Source organism: Adiantum capillus-veneris, chromosome 11 (genome assembly GCF_014529385.1).
Source record: "Adiantum capillus-veneris isolate H3 chromosome 11, ASM1452938v2, whole genome shotgun sequence".
Taxonomy (NCBI): domain Eukaryota; kingdom Viridiplantae; phylum Streptophyta; class Polypodiopsida; order Polypodiales; family Pteridaceae; genus Adiantum; species Adiantum capillus-veneris.
The window spans coordinates 95,080,584-95,101,371 of NC_140941.1; the positions used below are offsets into that span (position 1 = coordinate 95,080,584).

Genomic DNA, 20,788 nt, shown 5'->3' on the forward strand with positions numbered 1-20,788 from the left:
CAAGTGCAAGCTCAGCTTGCGGATTTGCAACAAGTCTTACTGTTGCCAGACGTCCAAAAGCTCTTGGGCGGAATGAAGAAAACGAATGGAACTGATGCAGCCAAGCATCCAGACAACACTGTTGGCGTGAGACCACAGGAGGAAAGAGAAGAAGAACGTGCTGAGGTTCACAAAGGATCTTCGGATCGGAATGAACGGCCTACTCCAAGGAAAGGCCAGGAAAAAGCGCTCTCTTTGCTAGACGAGAGCAAGGACATCTCTATCTCATCTCCATCCTACTCTCCTGATTATACTTCTACTTCTCGATCATCTCGACAGAAGAAGGAAGCCGCTACTTCTACTACCCTACATCAACCTAAAGATAAGCCTCGATTCAAGAAGCATGGTCGCAAGTCTCAACATCGCATGAGAGTCTTCAAATCGGGCGACAAGGACATCAAGTTCGAAACCTACAACGGACGGAGAGACATCTCCAAAACACTGTCCTTCATTAGGTAGTTTGAAGTCGCCTTTACCAATGGGCACTTCACAGAAAGATCCAAATTACGCCATGTGGGGATGCACCTCAAGGAAACGGCAAGTAATTGGTGGTTAGCCAAGATTCTGGAAAGGTTCTCAGGCCAGAACTTGGGAGAGCTTCAAATCTGAATTTTATGAACAATTTCTTCCATCTGACTTCGAGCAGGACATACGGAAGGAATGGGACTGGCTTGCCCAGAAGGAACATGAAAGAGTAACGACTTATGTGGACAAGTATTGGTCGGTTCTTCTGAAGGTCACTCCCTTCATGAAGATTGCCTACGAGGAAAAGAAACGAAAGTTCAAAGCGGGTCTCCAACTGCAGCTTCGAAAGAGTATGAAAGTGTATCCGCATGATACTCTTCAGAGGATGATGGAGTCAGCAATCATTGCTGAGGATTTACACTCAACCGGGACACCCAGAAAAATGGAGCATAGCACTTACCGTGCAAGACAAAGAGGGGTCTATGATGACCAAGGAGGCCAAGGAAGAAAACGTCCTCCACCTAGGGACGATGATCACTCTAAGAAGCCAGAGGGCAATGGCAAGCGAACTAAGTATCTTTCTCCTACTCAACTTCAAACTTTCAGAGAGGAAGGAAGATGCTTCTATTGTGGCGAGAAAGGACATATGAAACCAGATTGCCCGCTAAAGCAGCAACGGCAAGAACAAGCCTCTACGAGGCAAGAGAAAGCAAGGAAGGAACCCGCACCACCAAGCTCGAACTCAATTCTAGATGTTCAAGGAAACACAGAAACGGTGAAAGGGAAGCGTCAACTTCTGAAGGGCTGGGGGTCTTTGAACAACCAGCGAGTACTGATTCTTTATGATCCAGGATCCACGGATAACTTCATCTCCCTGGATACTGCGGAACGATTGTGCCTCACACCGGCTCAGCTTGGAACACCGGTTACATCCGGATTGGCATTCGAGGGGTTGACAACCAATGCAACTCCCGTGCAAGGACAGCTCAATCTTCGGATTGGCGAGTACAAGGACCGCGAATCATTTTTGATGGCACCCATTGAGGGATGTGATATCATCTTGGGTATGCCATGGCACTTCCACATGACACCTATTCCCGATTATGTGGAAAAGACCCTCACTTTTGATCATGGGGGTAAGAAAATAAAGATTCATGCTAAGATTCATGCTGATGCAGGAGATTGGCACTTCCCAATTGTAAGCCATATCTCCATTAAGAAAGAAATGAAGAAGTGTGTTTTTGCTTACTTGATTTTTGCACGTGAGAAGGATAAAACTAGTAGGGACTCTCTCTCTAGTCTGGAAATTAAGCGTCTTCAATTTATTGAAAAGTACAAAGATTGTTTCACAGAAACACTCCCTGATGAACTCCCTCCGGTACGCCCGGAAGATCACCGCATAGATCTCATACCGGGTAGCTCGCCTCCCAATCAACCCCCTTATCGGGTGAGTCTTGCTCAGCAAGAGGAACTTTTGAAGCAAGTCAACGAGCTTCTAGAGAAAGGGTTAGTACGGCCAAGTGCTTCACCCTACTGCTCTCCAGTTCTACTGGTGCAGAAGAAAGATGGCACGTTTCGAATGTGCATAGACTATAGGTCTTTAAACAAGATCACGATCAAGAATCGCTTTCCGATCCTTCGGATTGATGATATGCTTGATAAGTTGCAGGGTGCAAGTGTCTTTAGTCGCATAGACTTAAAGAGTGGGTATCATCAGATACGGATCGCCCCTGAGGATGTCCATAAGACTGCTTTCCGCACAACCTTTGGACTATTATGAATTTTTGGTAATGCCTTTCGGCTTGACCAATGCTCCTGCGACGTTCAATCGAATGATGGACTGCATTTTCAGCCAGTATCGAGCTTTTACGGGAGTATTCTTTGACGACATACTCATCTTCTCTAAGTCAGAAGAGGAACATCGGAAGCACTTGGACTTAGTGTTTCAAGAATTGCGAAAGCATGAGTTGCATGTGAATGCAAAGAAGAGCGAGTTCTTTCTCTCAGAGATACACTATCTCGGCCATATAGTTTCTCACAATCAAGTGAGTATAGATCCTGCCAAGATCCAAGTGGTAGAAGATTGGCCTATTCCCACTACGGTACATGATGTACGTAGTTTCCTGGGATTATGTTCGTATTATCGAAGGTTTGTCCGAGGATTTGCTCATGTAGCAGGACCACTTCATGATTTGACAAAGAAGAAGATTCCTTTCAGATGGGGATCGAGACAACAAGGAGCTTTTGATCGGTTCAAGTACTTGCTAAGCCATGGACCTATTTTGATAGTGCCTGACTTAAGGAAACCATTTGAGGTTCACTGCGATGCTTCAGGCGATTGCATCGGAGCAGTGTTAAACCAAGAAGGCCATGCAGTGGCCTACGAAAGCAGACTGCTTAAGGATGGAGAGTTGCATGCATCAATCTACGAAAAGGAACTCACGGCTGTGATTCACGCCTTATCCAACTGGAAGCACTATCTTCTAGGAGCGGATTCTGTGATCAAGACTGATCACCAGAGTTTGCGGTATTTTCTTACGCAAAGGAAACTATCTGAGAAGCAGATGAGGTGGGCAAACTTTTTGTCTATGTTTCACTTCCAGATCCTTCACACGGCTGGGAGTAAGAATGTGGTCGCGGACGCGTTGTCTAGGCGGCCAAGGGTGAACGCTATCACTTCGGTGTATCACCAAGAATTAGAAGCACTACCGGATTTGTATCCGAATGATCCAGACTTTTCCACCATTTGGGGAAAGCTACATCGTGGAGAGAATGAGTTTCCTTATTCCATTCGGGACGGTTATCTCTACCACCATCAAGACATATGTGTGGCGGAACCATTAAGAAAGAAGATCATGGATGAAGCACACGCTTCGCCTTATGCGGGTCATCGGGGTATTCTCCCTACGACCTTAGCAATGAAAGATATTTCTTTTGGCCTAGCCTTAAAGCAGACATTGATAAGTATGTCAGGGAATGCTTGGTTTGCCAAAAAGTGAAGTATGATCGGCATAAGATGCCTGGGTTGCTACAACCTTTGCCTGTGCCTAATAAACCTTGGGAAAGTATTGCCATGGACTTCATCATGGACCTCCCTAGAACTCAGAGTGGAAATGACGCGATCTGGACCATTGTGGACAGGTTTAGCAAGCAAGCACACTTTATACCAGTCAAGAAAATGATCAAAGCAAATCATATGGCTAGGGTCTTCCTGGCATAGATCTTTAAGCATCATGGAATGCCTAAGTCTATTGTGAGTGATAGAGATCCTCGCATGACAGGAAATTTTTGGCGTGCCTTGATGGATAATCTTGGTACGAAGCTGAATTTTTCATCTGCCTACCATCCTCAAACGGACGGGCAAAGTGAGATAGCCAATTCCACAGAATTGGATATGTTAAAAGCTTATGTGTCAGACCGGCAATCTGACTGGGAGAAATATTTGCCTCTTGTTGAGTATGCATATAACAATACCATACACTCATCAACAGGGAAAGCACCTTTTGAGATTCTCTATGGTAAGCCTTTGCTTCCACCCATCCTTTTAACTAAGGACAAGATCTTTGCAGCAGATGAATTTGTCCGGGATTTGGACATAGCCTACGGGCAAGTTAGGAGAGCTATTCTACGCTCTCACGAAAAGCATAAGAAAGTTGCAGACAAGCACAGGAGGAATCTCGACTTAACAGTCGGACAGTTAGTCTTACTCAAGTTTGAGAAGGCAAGACTTAAGAAACAAGCGTCTCATAAGGGGAAGGTGGTAAAACTTTCTACCCGTTATTATGGGCCGTTTAAGATCACTGAGCGAGTAAATGATGTCACCTTCCGATTAGAGCTACTGTCACAAAAATACGGAAGCGAAAACTGACTGTTAAATGCAATTTATATACTCAAGAGACCTTGGAGAGAAAGAGAGAAAGCTTGACACATCATTGGGGACCAGAAGATGGGCTGGTCCCCCCCCATAAAGAGAATATCTTTATTACTAAGGGAAAATTTTTTACAAGCACAGGAACGGGGCGAAAGCCCGTCCTCTATTCTTTCTTGTCCTCCTCCTTCTGACTGAGAGAGTAGAAGAACTGCTCTCCTGACTACTAAGAGGATCTTTCCTCTTCTGTGAGATTTTGGGAAGCTCTCGTAGATGAGAGTCTATCTTCCAAAAAACTCATCGGAAGCTCTCAAAGACGAGAGTCTATCTTCCGCTAACTATGTCTCTTCGGACATGATCATTCCTGCAGTCAACCCACGAAGGAACATACAAAACACACGCACACACGCTTGCTGTAATTTTCTGCACATAACCAGAAATTGTTACCTGAGCGCGTTCCAATGCCGAAACGGAGATCCTTTTCGCGACGGAAATGCTCCAAACTTTGTGTGTGTGTATAGTAGGTAGAGAGGAATAGTTTCCTACTAAAGCTTTGCTGAAATTCACCCTAATACAGGTGATTAGGGGCTGAAAACAGAGAATTTGCAGCAGCTAGTAGAGAGAGAAAAAGAGTTTTCTACTACTTTACGCGATGAAACTTCTCCCACAGCTGCCTATGACCATGAGAGGCCTTGTTCTAGGTGATGGGTGCACAGAGGCTCCACATACACCACAAGGTGCTGCTCTCAAGCTTCAATGGAGAGCTTCACTGCGTAGAGGACGTTCAACTTAGGGGGGGTAGTGCACTGCCAACCTGGCAAGAGGGGGAGGGGCTGCTCTCTTATATCCTCCCAGAAGAGGGGGCGCTAGCATGAAGAGAGGGAGTGAGAGAGAGAGAGAGAGAGAGAGAGAGAGAGAGAGAGATTGCATGGGAAAGTGTGCCAAGTGGCACACTTACTTAAAAATTTAAAAACCATTCAACTTTTGACTTTAAAAATCCTATGCTAGTTAATGAAATGTGCAATTAAGTGCACAACTACACACATAGATGCAACCACTTAAATTGTTAGCTGCTCCCCAGCGCAATGCCGTACCGACACTGCTCTGGCATTACCTGTTGGCACTTGTCCGGCCATTTGGTCCAGCGCAAATCATTTAAGAATACTTTAACTAACTTATCCTAAGGCCGTAAAATAATCAGGCCTTAGGGTTATTATTCTAAGGACCCCATCTCATTCCTGTGCTTGCACTAGCGCGCATAATTTTCTGAGCCTGAAATCTGAGGCTACTATCTACCCCTTCATTGAAGACCCGATTTCCCAATTGCTAGGGCTTCAGGGTATTTTCTGCTAGGGTCTCCCTGAGGTGCACTGGCCCAAACTTGGGCGCACCTGAGGCCCCAGAACTGCTAAATCTATTCTGATGTGCACACAACTAATTAGATAATTCTTTTCTCGTAAATAAATTAATTATTTACAAAGTTTGACTTAGTTACAGCTACCACCTAATTGGAAGATCCATAATGCTTTCCATGTCAGTTTACTCCGGCCGTATGTGGGACCGCCTCCGAGCCAACCTAGTGCTGAGGAACCTCCCGAGGTTGAGGAAACAAAAGAAATACTCCAACCGGAGCAGATAGTAAGTCATCAGGAGCGGCCTCTCAAATCCGGAAAGATAACACGGAAGTATTTGGTTAAGTTTAAGAACTATTCAAATCTAGATGCTCAGTGGATGACGCAAGAGGAATTAGCAGCTTATCCCGAGATACTGGAGGTATATGTCCAAGCACTACAGTTGAGGTCAATTGTTTAGAAGCCAGAGGGATGTTGCTAATTGGACTATTTTCTTATTTTTAACGATTAATCTCTTTTTAGGATATTTTATTGTGTGCACTAAGAACTGTTAAAAGATTGTAGCTACAGGAACTGCCATCAAGAACGGACAACTCTGATGTGTCATTTGATGGGTGACGGTAAACATCGCGAAGGAGTTTCCGTAAGTTCGGTGGAAAGGACCGGGTTACGAGTGCCCCTGATGCGTCACATGATGGGTGACGTGTGCATCAGTAAGGGGGCATCCCGTAGGCTAAGGAGGAAATCCGAACTGAGTAAGAAAATACGTGTAAGAACGCAAGCACAAGAATAAAGATGGGTTCAATGAAGCTTTTTACGAAAAGCAGGAACAGTCGCGGGAGGGCAGATGTTTTCCTGTGAGGAGTCTGTGTCTGCATTGCATCTGTGTCGTGTCTTGCAGCGGAGGACGCCTGGAATGTGTTCGTGTAGCATTGTTTTCACTAACTGAGTGAGTTTTTAAAGTTTGAACAGGTTCACACTTTATTTTATAAAGTGGCCGGTCACTTTTAAGTGACCAACCCTTTTTAATAAAATAAAGCAAGGCTCTTATTAAAAAATAAAGCCAGCGCTAAAAGCTACGCAAGGGGTTGAAATCTGCGATCTCTCTCTGTCTCTCCTCTCTCTAGAAAGCGCCAGAATGAACGATTCTTCTCTCCTCTCTCTAGGGCGCCAGGGCTCTGCTTTTTCGGCTGCTATTCCCGCCGGGTGCCAGGGCCTATAAAAGGGCAACAAGCATTCAGTTTTTGGGAGGCCGGGAGCAGCAGAAAGTGCTAGCGCTGGGATTCTGGAGCAGAGGTTGGCGACGAAAACGGCAAGTGTTCGTGTGACGACCGAGTACGGAGGTCGCTTTTCCGAGCAAGGAGCGACAGGTATAAGGTGTTGATACGCATTGAGAATTGTTGCTTTGTGTGGTTTGTTTTGCAGGAACCTCCCGTCTTACGGGAAAGCCCCTCACGGGAAGTACGGCTTTACGCCTAAGTCCCTTACGGGAAAGTATGGCTCCGCGCCTAAGTCTCTTACGGGAAGGAACGGCTTTGTGCCCAAGCCCTTTACGGGAAAGCACGACCTTCGGGTCTAAGATTACAGAACGGAGGGGTTTCCTCGGGTTCTCGTGCTTGTATAAGAATTCTCCCTGAATAAAGAATACTCTTAACGGGGGGGGGACCAGCCCATCTTCTGGTCCGCAATACTGTGTCGATCTTCTCCCTTCTCTCATGTTTGCAACGTATTATATTTTTCAGATTTCTAAGTGCTCGTGTACGCTCCCGTTTTGTGACAGTACTTTACATATTGTATTTAACATTTCTATCGACCTTGAGATGCTCAATGGATGAAAGATTGTGGACAGTCTTTTACAAGTGTTACAAATGAGGACAACTGTTTAGAAGCCAAAGGGATGTTACTTAATTGGCTATTTTTCACAATTTCTTGTACTTCAAATTGTTTCTTTTAATGTACACATCAGAACTTTAAGTGCAGTAGATGTACGAGAAGAGAGTTTTCTGGATGCAGGATGACATAGAGCATTGATGACATAATCTTTCTTGAGACACGTTGTCAATAGCAATTCAAGACCACCATCGTCGGTAGTAGCTTCCCACTTGTAGACTTCTTCTTGGGCCCTCTTTTCTTTACTCTTGTTAGTGAGTTCAACTATTTTATGGGGTGGCTTCATTGTCACGAGCAATGGATGAAAAACGTGACAAAGATCAGAAATCACACTAATTCAAAACACCCCTTTCTTGCTTGGCCGTGCTACTATTTGGTTCTTTGTTTAAGAAAGTATATATATATATATATATATATATATATATATATATATATAGAGAGAGAGAGAGAGAGAGAGAGAGAGAGAGAGAGAGAGAGAGAGAGAGGGAACACCACAATGGGGTGTCAACCAACCCTCCCAAGGGCCCCCACAGAGAAGACACCACAATGGGGTCCCAACCAACCCTCTCAAGGGCCCCCCACTTTACTGTCGGAGTGGTCTCTGCTTTTGATTTGCACAAACGATGTGTACAAAATATGTAACAAGATGCTCATGTAATGATGATGATAACTTGTTTGTAGATCTAACCGCCTGGCCACTTAGCACTGGCTGTCCACTCTCTTTTTGAGTGTAGTCTACCTCTTGATGCGCACCACGTTACTCCTATGGCTACACAAACCTCTTGGTTTGATGCTGAATGAACTTTTCTGGCTAGATCTAACTTCTCCTTGGCTGAAAACAGAGATCTGGACTGATCTGATTTGAATATCTTTGTGGCCTTTTGGCGAGGTTCTGTGTCCTGAATTGCTGCAGATGAGAGGGCTGCAATAGCTAGGTTTTCCGTGCGTATCTGGGCCGCCCTTGCTGCGCTTAGACGAGGTTTTCTGGGTCCCCCTTGCTGGTTGAAAACTGACAGCACCAAAATACTGGACTGATGGCTGATTTGGAGGTGGTTTCCGCAACAGAACAACAGAGGAAGAGATTGCCCTAGCTTAGGATGAGCAGATTCAGTCCGGGCTGTCACAAACAGGAGCGCATAACAATATAAAATATACTTGGATAAATAGAACTTATCACTTAATACTGAAGCTAGAGAATATATATATATATATATATATATATATATATATATATATATATATATATATATATATATATATGGACTAGAAGATGGCTTGGTCCCCCCCGGTAAGAGTATCTTTATTACTGGGGAGAAGTCTATACAAGCACTTGAACCAAATGTATCACCACGTTCGTTCTAGAAATAAGACTCGATGGTTCTTGGAAGCCTCAGCTTCCTATTCCTAGGATAGAACCCTAAAGGAACTTCTACTCCTTATTATGAATCCTTGAGTATCAATGTTTCTGCCTTTGCAACTCAGAGTCAATTCTCGTTCTTGGTGGCCGTACAGATATCCGTTCACAGTGCTCCTGTCATTACTTTGAATGACGCACTAGAAATATCTGTACTCGGATGTCTCCAGTGAGAAAAACCCTCTCACTTAAACTTCCAATAATTCATTTAGAATTATTTTCCCTCGTATCCCAAGCGAGAAAACCCTCTCACTTATAAATCCAATAATTTATTTAGAATTATTTTTCTTGTCAGATAAAGCTAATTTAGCAACATCCCTCTCACTTATAAACAATTATCCTCAAATGTAGAGGTGCAACTAAAGTGTCCGGGGAGAAACAGGCAAAACGGAAATATTCCAAATGTTGCTCAATGGTGAGTTGAGCTGGTCCTTTCGCAAAAGTGAACTTAAAAATTCAATTAAACAAAAATTGAATAATTCAATACTTACCTTACCAGTTCATGTCCCATCTCTAGTGCCTCGAGGATATCCTTCACCAATCATGAATCTTACGAGTTACGTTAGCAACTCGTCATTTTCGTCTTTCCAACAGATTGGAAGTTTCCTTATTGGAGAATCTGTTAACTCAATTCTGCCTTCTCAACCTGGAGAAGAATAATCTTCCTAGAAATCAATCTAGGTATATGTACTTGGGCGAAATCTTGCGCATAGGTATTAAACCTCTTGTATCTTCCCGCATAGGGAATGACCCAATCATAGAGCATTATTCTCATGTGAGGATGTCTTCCTTTTGCAAACAAAGTCTGCCATCTCACTAGAGAAAGTTCTTGTTCTAGGCCTTTGCTCAAGGTAGGCCGATTGTTCCGATCCGAAGATCCCTTGTGCATGGCGGTACTTCTTTTCGTCTTTTTCTCGTGCCGGTTATTACCACCGGCAGTGTTTTCCAAACGCTCATTAGCTTCTCTTCCTTGCGGAGGTCATTAAAAATGTTTCACTTTGCAAGCATCAATGACGGCTTGCAAAATCTTAGGCAGATAAGATTCTAGCCATAGCATTCTCTGAACGTATGTGCAAACTCGGTTCACAATAGAGCGAACTTGCTTTGATTCTTAGGGATGTTCTCCCATATGTGGTGAAGGTAGTTCTTTGTGTCTTGGAACATAAGAGTGCATTGCTTGACTTGCTTGCAAAGAAGCGTATATTGCAACCATAACTTGCTACTTTAGTGGTCAATCCACGTAGCGTACATGATGATCAATGACCATCAGAAAACCTGTCACGAGGACGTGGCAATTGCTAACTTGAGTATTTGGTTTCTTTCCGATGATTTTTGTCTAAATTTTGAGACCCTCTTTTTGGAGTTGCAAATAATCGGACATTGCGTGGCCAATGTGAAACGGCCGAGAGTTTCACCCATAGTCGGGAAGGGTAGGTCACCACGAGTTGGTCGGGCTATTTGGCTGGAATCCGAGCAGTAAAAGAGTGCCTAGGCTCAGTTCAAAGTCATTTAGGCCCCTTGCGACACTTATAAGTTGGTGGGTACTAGGGAATTAACTCAAAAGAGGCAAACTGGACACATGGCGGCTCCAGGCTGATCTGCCAAATCTGCATGAAGAGGGGGCGCCCAATTTGAGAGTAGAGACTGATTTTTGTTCATGGGGGGTTGCTACAGTGTGAGTAGTGGGTGAAGGTGATCACAGCTTTAATGGAAAGCTTGCCTTCTCCCTTGCTCTATGTAGCGCGACGATTTGCTCTTGCGCATCTCTCTCTCCCCTTTGTACGTATGGTAATGCCCCACTAGTTGGGCTTCTGAGATGACCATGTATAGTTCGGGGGGTTCTATGCGCGTTTGCCAAGGCAAGAGTCTTTTGTACAGGAACCGGATTAGCTAATTGCTAATCCCCTTCAGGTACGCACAATTCCATTGCGAAGGAATGCGAACACGGAGAGTTTTCTCGCGTGAAAACTCGTCCGATTTGAAAAGGAACTGTCCCATTGCGTGCGGGAGCACCTGAGACACGCGTAGGCGTGCTCGCTCTGCTTGAAACGGTCCAAAACAGAGAATTACAGCCTGCTGTGTTTTTCTGCAGGTTTAGGGTTTTGCACCTAAATTGCAGGGAATCGCAAGGGGAGCTTCGGAAAGGCCTTGGGATGCGTGTACAGGGCAGTAAGCACCTAAAAGTGGCAAAACGGAAAATTACAGCACGCTGAAATTGACCTGCAGCTCACTGGAAAGCTTCCATACCGCAAGGGAAAGTGTCCTTGACGTGTACTTTTGACCTACAACGATATTTGCGCCGTTATGTTGGCGAAATTGGGTCAAAAACCTGCAATTACAGCCATGGATAGGTTTGGACAGCTTGGTGAGGGCTAGGTGCAAGGGTTCGGATCGTTTATTTGCCAGGGGAGCCTCGGGAAAGCATTGGGTGCTTGTACAGGACAATTTAGAGAGATTTCCCGCGAGGAATCTCGTCTAGTTCAAGGGGCAAGTGACCCTACATGTGCGAGAGCTGGAGAGCTACCCAGAAAAGTGATCGACACGCGGATCGGAGCGCAAAACAAAATTCAGCGAGCTGCAATTTCTCGCCAAGTTTTGCAAAGAGCTCTAAAGTGCGTGGAAAGTCAATGTTTGCTTGGGGTTTTTGTCCGTGGAGACTTCTACTGTGGTTATGTTGCCGAAATCGGGTTGGAGTAGAGGAATTTCAGCCCGATAAAAGTGGGACATCTTGTGGAAGTTTATAGGGTTTTCTGAAGTATAATAAGAATAAAGAAAAAGCGAAAGGAGCGCCAGTGTTTGGGGCCAACAAGGTGTCGTTGTCTGCTTGGTAGCGCTCTAGCTGCCAAGCCGTGGTTTGTCTTGAAGTGTTGAATTCCAATCACAGGCTTTTTCGTGAAGTTCCTTTGTGTTGTAAAGTTAAAGTAAAGAATTTCGGGTGAAAGCCAACGCCTACTGTCCCTTACGGGCAGGTTTCACCATATCAATTAGTGACCTTCTAGATGGTTTAGCAAACCAGTTCATCACCAAAAGCAATTTTTCAACTTGATTTTACTCTCATAAACACTCGAGAATGATTAGTCCTGGTTAGACATGCGTATCTTGTGTGAAAAAGAAAAAAGCACTTTACGAGTTCCTCAGACATGTAACTTTGATCAAAGACCTGCCCTCTCATTTAATGTTGAGGGTCTTCTGTTCTAAAACTCAGGAGTTAGATTGAAGGCCTTACTCTGAATCTTCCTGCGGATAGCAATATATCCTTCTAGGAGAGGTAACAAAAATTTGTTGTGGCTGTGTTAAATGGTTCCAATCCACTGTAGGGATTAGATTCTTTGTACACAAAAGTGTACACTTTCAGCTTGCATGGTCAGGACTCAACCATCCACTGCAAAGGATCTTGCAGATATATCTGTATGCATCTACGAAGTTTGAAGAAAAGTCCTCCGTTGAATTTCTTCCTCAGAGAATGGAGCCACCGTTGAAAGAGTAAACCACACATAATGAGTAACTCGCTCGTGCTTCTATTTGGCAAACCGATCCCAATTTTTTTAGATGCCTTCCTCAAAGTGTAGAGGAAAACATTTGTCGGAAAATTTGGCCTTGAATTGAATCCAAGTCTTATTTTGAATTCCTTGTAGAGCTTTGGTATACCACCAAGTACTACTAGTCCCCTTGAGGTGTTTGGTCACATGCCTCATCTTCAATGCTTCTGAGAAATTGCCGTTTGCAAAGGCAACTTCAAACTTTCGAATGAAAGCAGTAGCTTTTGGGACATCTCCCCTCCGTCGAAGGTATCAAACTTGATTGGAGTGTTCTTAGGTTTAGAGACCTTCTTTATATCCTTCTCGTAAGGACGGGATTTTCTTGGCTATGGTTCTGGACAAAATGTTCATGGATATTCTGGAAGAGGAGTGAGGTGAACAGTGGATGATAAGGAAAATTCTTCCAGACTTCTCCGAATTTCAACAGAAGAATTCGGCTCACTTCTGGGTGCTAAAGGATCTTGAGCATTCCACTGCTCGTATTCTTTAGGTTCTAGAGCATCAAGCTCTTGTTGCCTCCTCAGAGAATCCCAAATCTTATCGACTTCTTGTAGAGGAAAATTTTCTCAACTCTGCGAGCTCTTCTTGCAGGACTTACGGTTCCGCTTGCTTCTCTCTTGGCTCGTCATGGCTTCTTCCTGTATCTTCCCAGAGTCGTCCTCCTTTACAGAAAAAGAGAGGAGACCATGCTCTGATCCCTGTGTCACAAACGGGAGCGCATAACAATATAAAATATACTCGAAGAAATAGAACTTTAAAAAATAAAATAAAATAAAATAAATAAAATAATATATATATATATATTTAGCGCTTCTAGTTGTTGTTTTGATCTTTAGCGCTTCTAGTATTTTTAATATAGCTTGACAAATGCTAGCCTTTATCATGGCTGAGTATGCCCATCACCTCCGGAGGGTGATAGAAACTCAGCTCGTTGGTTTTGTAGAGTACGTTCAAAGCATGAATGACCTCTATATAAACCTGCACCTACTCTTGGGCACTGACAACGTGAGTAGGGATGTCATAGTTGTTGTCCAAGCTATGCATGATAAAGGTGATAATCTTATTCTTCCTGTTTGGACAAGTAGCGAAGTTGAGATCACATATTGTCAAGTTTGGTTCTTTGCTCTTCGTAGGTTTGTAGTAGTATTCATTGTTCGATTTCGTATTTAGCTTACCCGAGGACTTAAGAATGTGTTTCGTTAGAAGTTGTTGTGTGAAGTTTGATTTCTAGGATTAGGTTTTTAAGATGTCTTATCCTTTTTTTACTTAAAGTTGAGTACTTGTTTAAAGCCAAATACATTGCGTCAACTTATTTTACACATGCCTTTTTTAAAAACATTTTTAAGTTAATAATGTTTTGTTTTATCTAGTTTTGTTTCGTAGCAAACAAAGTGATTTAGTTTGTTTGTTTTTGTTTTTCTTTTCTTTTCTTGTGTCCCTTGCTTTTATAGTTTTATGAGTGCTTTATTCCCTCTTATAATTTGTGAGTTCAGACTATTCTGAACTTATGAAGGTATATATATATATATATATATATATATATATATATATATATATATATATATATATATATATATATATATATAGAGAGAGAGAGAGAGAGAGAGAGAGAGAGAGAGAGAGAGAGAGAGAGAGAGAGAGAGAGAGAGAGAGAGTGTACTGGGGACTAGAGGATGGGTTGCCTCCCCCCCCCCCCCCCCGGCCCGTAAAGGTATCTTTATTATTGGGGAGAAGTCTATGCAAGCACTTGAACCGAACGTATTACCACGTTCGTTTTAGAATAATACTCGATGGTTCTTGGAAGCCTAAGATTCCTATTCCTAGGGCAAAACCCTATTCCAAGGAACTTCTGTTCCTTATTCTGAATCCTCTAGAATCAATGTTCCCGCCTATGGATCTCACCTTCCAGACTTAGGACATGGCATCCCTGCAACTCTTTTCCAACTCTATTCTGAGGGTCTTTTTCTTGCATAGTCAATTTACGTTCTTGGTGCCTTACATATATTCCCGTTCACAGTGCTCCCGTCATTATTCAGAATGACGCACTAGAGATATCTGTACTTGGATGTCTCCAATGAGAAAAACCCTCACTTAAAATTCCAATAATTTATTTTAAATTATTTTTCCTGGTGTCCCAAGCGAGAAACCCTCTCACTTATAAATCCAATAATTCATTTAGAATTATTTTTCCTGTCAAATAAAGCTAATTTAGCATCCTGTCAAATAAAGCTAATTTAGCAACGCTGGCTGCTACAACGCTGGCTGCTACAACGCTGGCTGATAAGCTAGGTCCTGTTGGTTGCAAAAACTCTAGGCTGAGGAAGTTCCTCTCTTTGTGACTTTTTGTCTTTTCAGTACCCCCCTAGGTTGCTTATTTAGATTTTCAGTTGGAGGTAGGGCAATCACTTCGAAATAAATTGTCAAAGTCATAAATAATCAGAATGGAGATGGAAGTCTGTTTGCACAAAAAGCATTCAAAGTTTTTTAATCCTTTCACATCCCAGTTCTTCTTTATAGTCATTTCTAAAACACAGGAGAGGAAGAGAGAGATTTTCTCTTTCACTTTCCGTCACAGTCCAGGCTCGAGGGGCAGAAGACTCTCGTTGCTCATCTAGTGTCTTTTACTGACGGGAATTCTTGCCCAGAGCCGTCAGATTTTTGCCACATCAGCAGCCGTAATTTTCATAGCAATCATTGCCAATGATTGTAGGACTCATTAGCAGACGGAATCCCCAATCGCTCTGATGACGACACATCAGCATTGGTAATTAGGAGGCTTTATGCAAATGATTGGCTCGGCAGAATATTATGGCCCCCCTCGCTTGGACTGTGACGGTCGGGAATGGTCTGTCAAAGACCATTCCCCAAGAATGAGGCTCCCACCATGGCTCCCGGCTCTCCGTCGGTCGCCATGTGGTCGCCTACATTCTTGGGAATGGTCTCTGACAGACCATTCCCTACACTGTAAAAGTAAGGAAGGAACCAAGCATTGCATGAAAATCATGGCTAAAACCTCTAGAAGACTCAAAGAGCCACGTGTGAAGGCAAGAGAAACTTTTTGGTCTATGAATCAGTTTGGTTTTCATTTTACATACACCATTTGAAGTTGTTGATGTTGATTCTCCGTTAATTCAGATGGGTGTTTAAACATATTCCATTAAGAATTTTTTTCTTTGTTACAGACAAATTGATTGCTTACTCTTCAATTATGGATGCTCTCAGATTATTGTACTCATTCCAGGTCATTGGAAGGGTAATGAGTTGAATATTGGAAATTTTTAGCTCACCTTCTAATTTTTTTAAGAAGGGATTGCAGTGGAGAGCTCATGGCCTTCGAGTTTTTAGATAATTATAGGGAAAGCAAAATACTTGAATTTTTTGCCCAGGGAGATGATGGGAACTTGGTTTTGTGGATCTTGCGTATGTTCTGCCCTTCTATTTAGGATATTTTTTTGTATATGAGCCTGCTCCTATGTGATGGGGTTCTTGATCCCAGTAAAAGAAATTAATAGCATCATCTTCATGAGCGAAGTGGTGTAATAGTGCATTTGAAGATATGCTCTCTCTCTCTCTCTCTCTCTCTCTCTCTCTCTCTTTGTGTGTGTGAGTTTTTTAGTTTTTAGTTCTTTTTTACTTTAGGTCATTGTATTTTGTACCCAGACAGTGTATTAAATCCACCAAGATTGTAGGTCTTTTGGAAGACGTTTCATGTCATTTCATCTCTCTCTCTCTCTCTCTCTCTCGGATTGAATCTTAATGGGGTTTTTACCAGCAGCCCACGTTTTTATTTCAGTCTTTATCAGTTTGGCACTCTTTCTCCCCCTCTTGAATAATAGTTCTCGAGTTCAAGACTCGTGGGATTGTTCCCACGATGTTAAAAAGTCTCTTGTTCTTCTCTCTCTCTCTCTCTCCCCCCCCCCCCCCCCCCCCCCCCGGCCCCCAGCGTGTGCATGCATGCACATCATGTACAGACGTGTATATGCACCAGCCATGTCCAACCCTTACAATCTACTCCACGTTGCCCAGCTCCATTGTGCATGCATGTGCGTGCTACAATCTACCCTCAAGAGTAGCTGCGGACATAGTTGAGGCATTGTGTTTGGTTTAGTATCCCAATCTGTCGTGCCGTCACATACAAGACTGGTTTTATTATGATTTCAGTTGACATGAAATCTTGGCATTTGGAATCCTAGAGAGAGCAACTTGCATGCAACTCTTGGAATCACTATGTGATGATTTAATCGCTGATATCTGATACAAGAATGCAGAAAGGAGTAATAGGGACGGGGGATTATCATAAGAAAGGGAAAGTGTATTGTAGAGATGGTATTCTGTGTTGTAATGAAGACTCGGAAGGAATTTGTGCAGTGAGGTAATGTGAGAATTCAATGAGTAGAGAAAGGGTGTGTTGTGTCTGAGACGACCTCACCTCGTTAACTTGAGTAACAAAGCCCCATCAGTAGGATGGGATGTCAGCTGCCATTTGGCACAAGCATGGAAGGTTGGAGGTCCTTCTTTCATTTGGCACAAGCATGGGAGGTAGATATGGCTGTGGACCTGACCTCACATAGTGCCTCCTTCCAAGATGCAACCCCCCCCCTCCCCCCTCCCCCGGGCGGGCTCTAGTGCTTAAAAACCACCACCAAATTGTCTTTAAACGTTGTAACTTGGTTGTTTTCAACTCCATCAAGACTTTTTGTAGATGATTGTAGATTCATTTTTATAAAGATAATGATGTAAATGTCTTACCACCTCAAGCTTGGTACTTGTACTTAGGTATGGGCATGAATGATACACATTGCCAATGATACGACCAGTGGAAATTTCTTTGAATAGAGTCAGCAATAACACACCCTATGGACATACATGGTTGGAGGACCTCTTTTCATTTGCACAAGCATGGAAGGTAGATATGGTTGTGGGCCCGACCTCACATTGTCAAGATCCTCCCCCGCCGGCCCTAGTGCTTCAAAACCACCACAAATTGTCTTCAAACCTTGTAACTCAGATTTTGCTATTTTGGTGGTTCTTTTCAATTCCATCAAGAAGTTTTGTAGATGATTGTAGATTCATTTTTCTAACGATAATGATGTATATGTCTTACCACTTCAAACTTGGTACTTGTACTTAGGTATGGGCATGAATGATACATATTGCCAGTATTATGACCAGTGGAAATTTCTTCGAATAGAGTCAGCAATAGTACACCCTATGGACACACATGGTTGGCCTTTTGATTTTCATGAAAAATGCTTGTCGTCCACATGTAGATATGTAGATGAGATGCAAAACACACCTTGCAAACTGTGGCAAAATTCCAATCTTTGGCTACTTTAAAGGCCATGAAACCAAGTCACAATGTGAAAATTCCGAAAGTTCAATGGAAGAAAAATCATGGCTAGTATATGCTCGAACAATGCTTGATATAAGAAATAAGATGTGGAAGTTTTCCTCTCTCTTGCCAGGCACCCTTCATATGATTGGAAGGGGGGGCTATTTAACCAATCAAGGACATCTATTCTCATAAGCCTATACGTCCTAGATTTTTATGCACAGATGACTCGGGAACATGTAGCCCATTTTCCACAAATTTGAAGGCATGATGGACGTGCACAACATGGTGCCTTGGTTCTCCATACTCCAACCCATTACAGCGATTTGAGTGAAATATGATACGATCACTCAAACCCAAAGCTTGGGGCAAAAGAGTACGAGTCAACAAGTCTTATGGCCCTATTGGATCTACCAAGCAAAAGACATACACAGATTTAGAGTTTAACATCTCATGCATTCATAATACTTTGTTTTTTTACATCATTCTTATTCATATTGTAGCATATGCAACTGTGGCAGCTAGAGTTGGGGAAAAGGAAGCTAAACCATCAAAGATCCAATGAGCATATCAATGCGAGAAAGTAAGAGGCTAGTAAGCTTCGCTTTTGAGTAAAACTTACTCCTATGCTATGAACTGTATTGTGCTTGGAAGATTATCAAAGTTCATTTTTTGTAGCCCATAGTTTAAAACCCAAAAACGATTTTTTGTACATGTCTCTAACGTAAAAGATAATTCCATTTCTACAACCCAAGAACCATTTATTTCTATGTGGCATCATTGATCAGGCCATATATGCCAAAAAGGAATGAAACCCTTGTGTAGTTTTTTCCATATCATGTCTATAATTTCATGAAGTTTGAAGTTTTGAAAACTATGTTTGTGATAGATAAACACAATGTCCATGTAGGAGAAGTGGCAAGTTAGTAGATCTTGTTTATGTCTCATTGATATTTGTGGGCCTATGCATGCATTGTCATTGGGAGGTGCATTAGTACCCAACTTCAAAAATTGTTCCCCCACATAGTCTACTTACTTTTGTCACTTTCACTCGTGTTTCAAAAACCAAAAATGAATAAAAGGAAGGATAATTTAGAAGCCTAAGGGGGAAGGGTAAACCAAATCAAAGGTTGGCTTGAGTGGATGTACAAGCTTACATGAGATGGACACATAAATAGCTTAGAAGATCCTGTGATGTAGTATGGACCATACCCTCTCTCACTTTTTCTCTCCTCCATTTGGAGGTTTAATTTGTGGGTGCTTGGTAGCTGGGGTAAGGGATCTCTCTTGTTTGTTGCAAGTAGGGTAGAGGAGCCAATAAAAGGATGGATCCCAAAATTTAGACAAGGTTTGACTAAATATATTGTATCATTTTCATTATTTGACTACTTGATGAGTCAAACATTTTGTAGTTTCACATTATGTATTTTTTGATATAAATTTGATTCAGAATCATGGAATAGGGGATTGAACTATAGAGATTTAAATTTCCTTAAATTGGCCCATAGTGGCCCTAAATTGGCTTTTCTACCCTAGGTCAAGTGGGTCAAACCTCCTTGCTTCTCTCTGTTTGCATGTTGAGCATTTGTCGACATATGTCGTCTTGTTAGCAAGAAAACCTTTAGGGTTTCTCGTTCATATAATTTAATAGTTATTCCTACTCTCTCTTCCCCCCCCCCCCCCCCCCCCCCCCCCCCCCCCCTTCCGCGGAGGTGACCCGACCCTTAGTCATCAACACATGGCACTCTTAATTCTATATACATCAAAGCTTACATGTACTTGTTTCTTCTTGCTGTTGCCTCTTGTCTATTGAAGTCATCCTTTTAATTAAGGTTTTGAAATCAATGGCCTTGAGATGCTCTCCACAAAAAGATGATGCACATGTTTGCTTTTCTACATGCTATGGTTACCATAGAATGAGACTTTGGCATTGACTCTTTCTTTAATGGCCAAATCATGCCATACAAAAAGAGTAAAGTGTTGTGATCAAAGCAAGGTTTCCAACTTAGAAAAGGGAAATAAGAATTTCTTTAATGAAGCACATATATAATATTAGGTGATTTTTTTTTGGGATAATGCACATTGCAAGAGTTAATTGAACGTTAGGTGAATCATGAACCAATTAGGTGGGATCTTTTCACAATGGATGAGTGCACTCATCAGACTAGAAATCTCTAGAGGGACTTTATCTTCCACTTCCCTTAGCTTTTGCTTGAAATCCTCGCTGTAGGAAAATATTGACGTTTTGACAACTTCGGCCAGTCAAGTAATGAAAAGAGGTGCGACAAGTCAAAAGGAGGTGAAAGACGACGAGTTCCTCCATATGGTAAAGAAATGTCGGTCCAACTCGCAGCTGGCAAGAGAGTCGTGTGTGCGCGCAGACAGAGAGAGAGAGAGAGAGAGAGAGAGAGAGAGAGAGACACTGAGAGCGCGGTGCCTCTTGGATGGTTGTCTGCCAATTGGTAGTGGAAGGCAAGGCCCAGCTTGCGTCAAATTAAGAGGTGTGGGAGCAAAGGTGGCGACCAGAAAAAAATCAGATTGAAGTATCTCTCTCTCTCTCTCTCTCTCTCTCTCTCTCTCGGGGGCGAGAGAGCGATGGAAATAGTTTGTCTGCCAATGAGTAGCGGTAGCCTTGGAGTTGGAACTTGGAAGCGCTGGCATGCATATATTCGTCAAAAGGATAAAAAAGGAAAGAAGTGGGGGGCCGGGCACTTTGAAAGGTGGGCGGGGGAGCATGAATTTCGGAGAGAGACCAGCACCGAACTGACGTTGCAATCCCGCGTTTTCCTCCACTAGCTGTCTGCTCTCTTCTTAGCAGCTCAAGGAAGCTGCTCCATTACTATCAGGCGCAGCTGCTGCCCGCAATTGCCTATAAAACCGCCCTCCTCC

The 20,788-nt window shown here is 42.9% G+C and overlaps 1 protein-coding gene across 2 annotated transcripts in view; it reads left to right on the forward strand.

Moving 5' to 3' along the window:
* LOC147447681 (nudix hydrolase 19, chloroplastic-like) overlaps positions 1–17,755 on the forward strand; it is a 32,804-nt gene extending 15,049 nt beyond the window's left edge. The window contains exon 7 of one of the 2 annotated variants that reach the window (XM_086523406.1): positions 17,344–17,755. The gene's annotated coding sequence lies outside the window, so the exon portion shown is untranslated. Of the gene's footprint in view, positions 1–15,749; positions 16,123–17,343 lie in introns of those variants that run through there. The other variant, XM_086523405.1, reaches the window with a different exon arrangement.
* Positions 17,756–20,788: the final 3,033 nt, after the last annotated feature.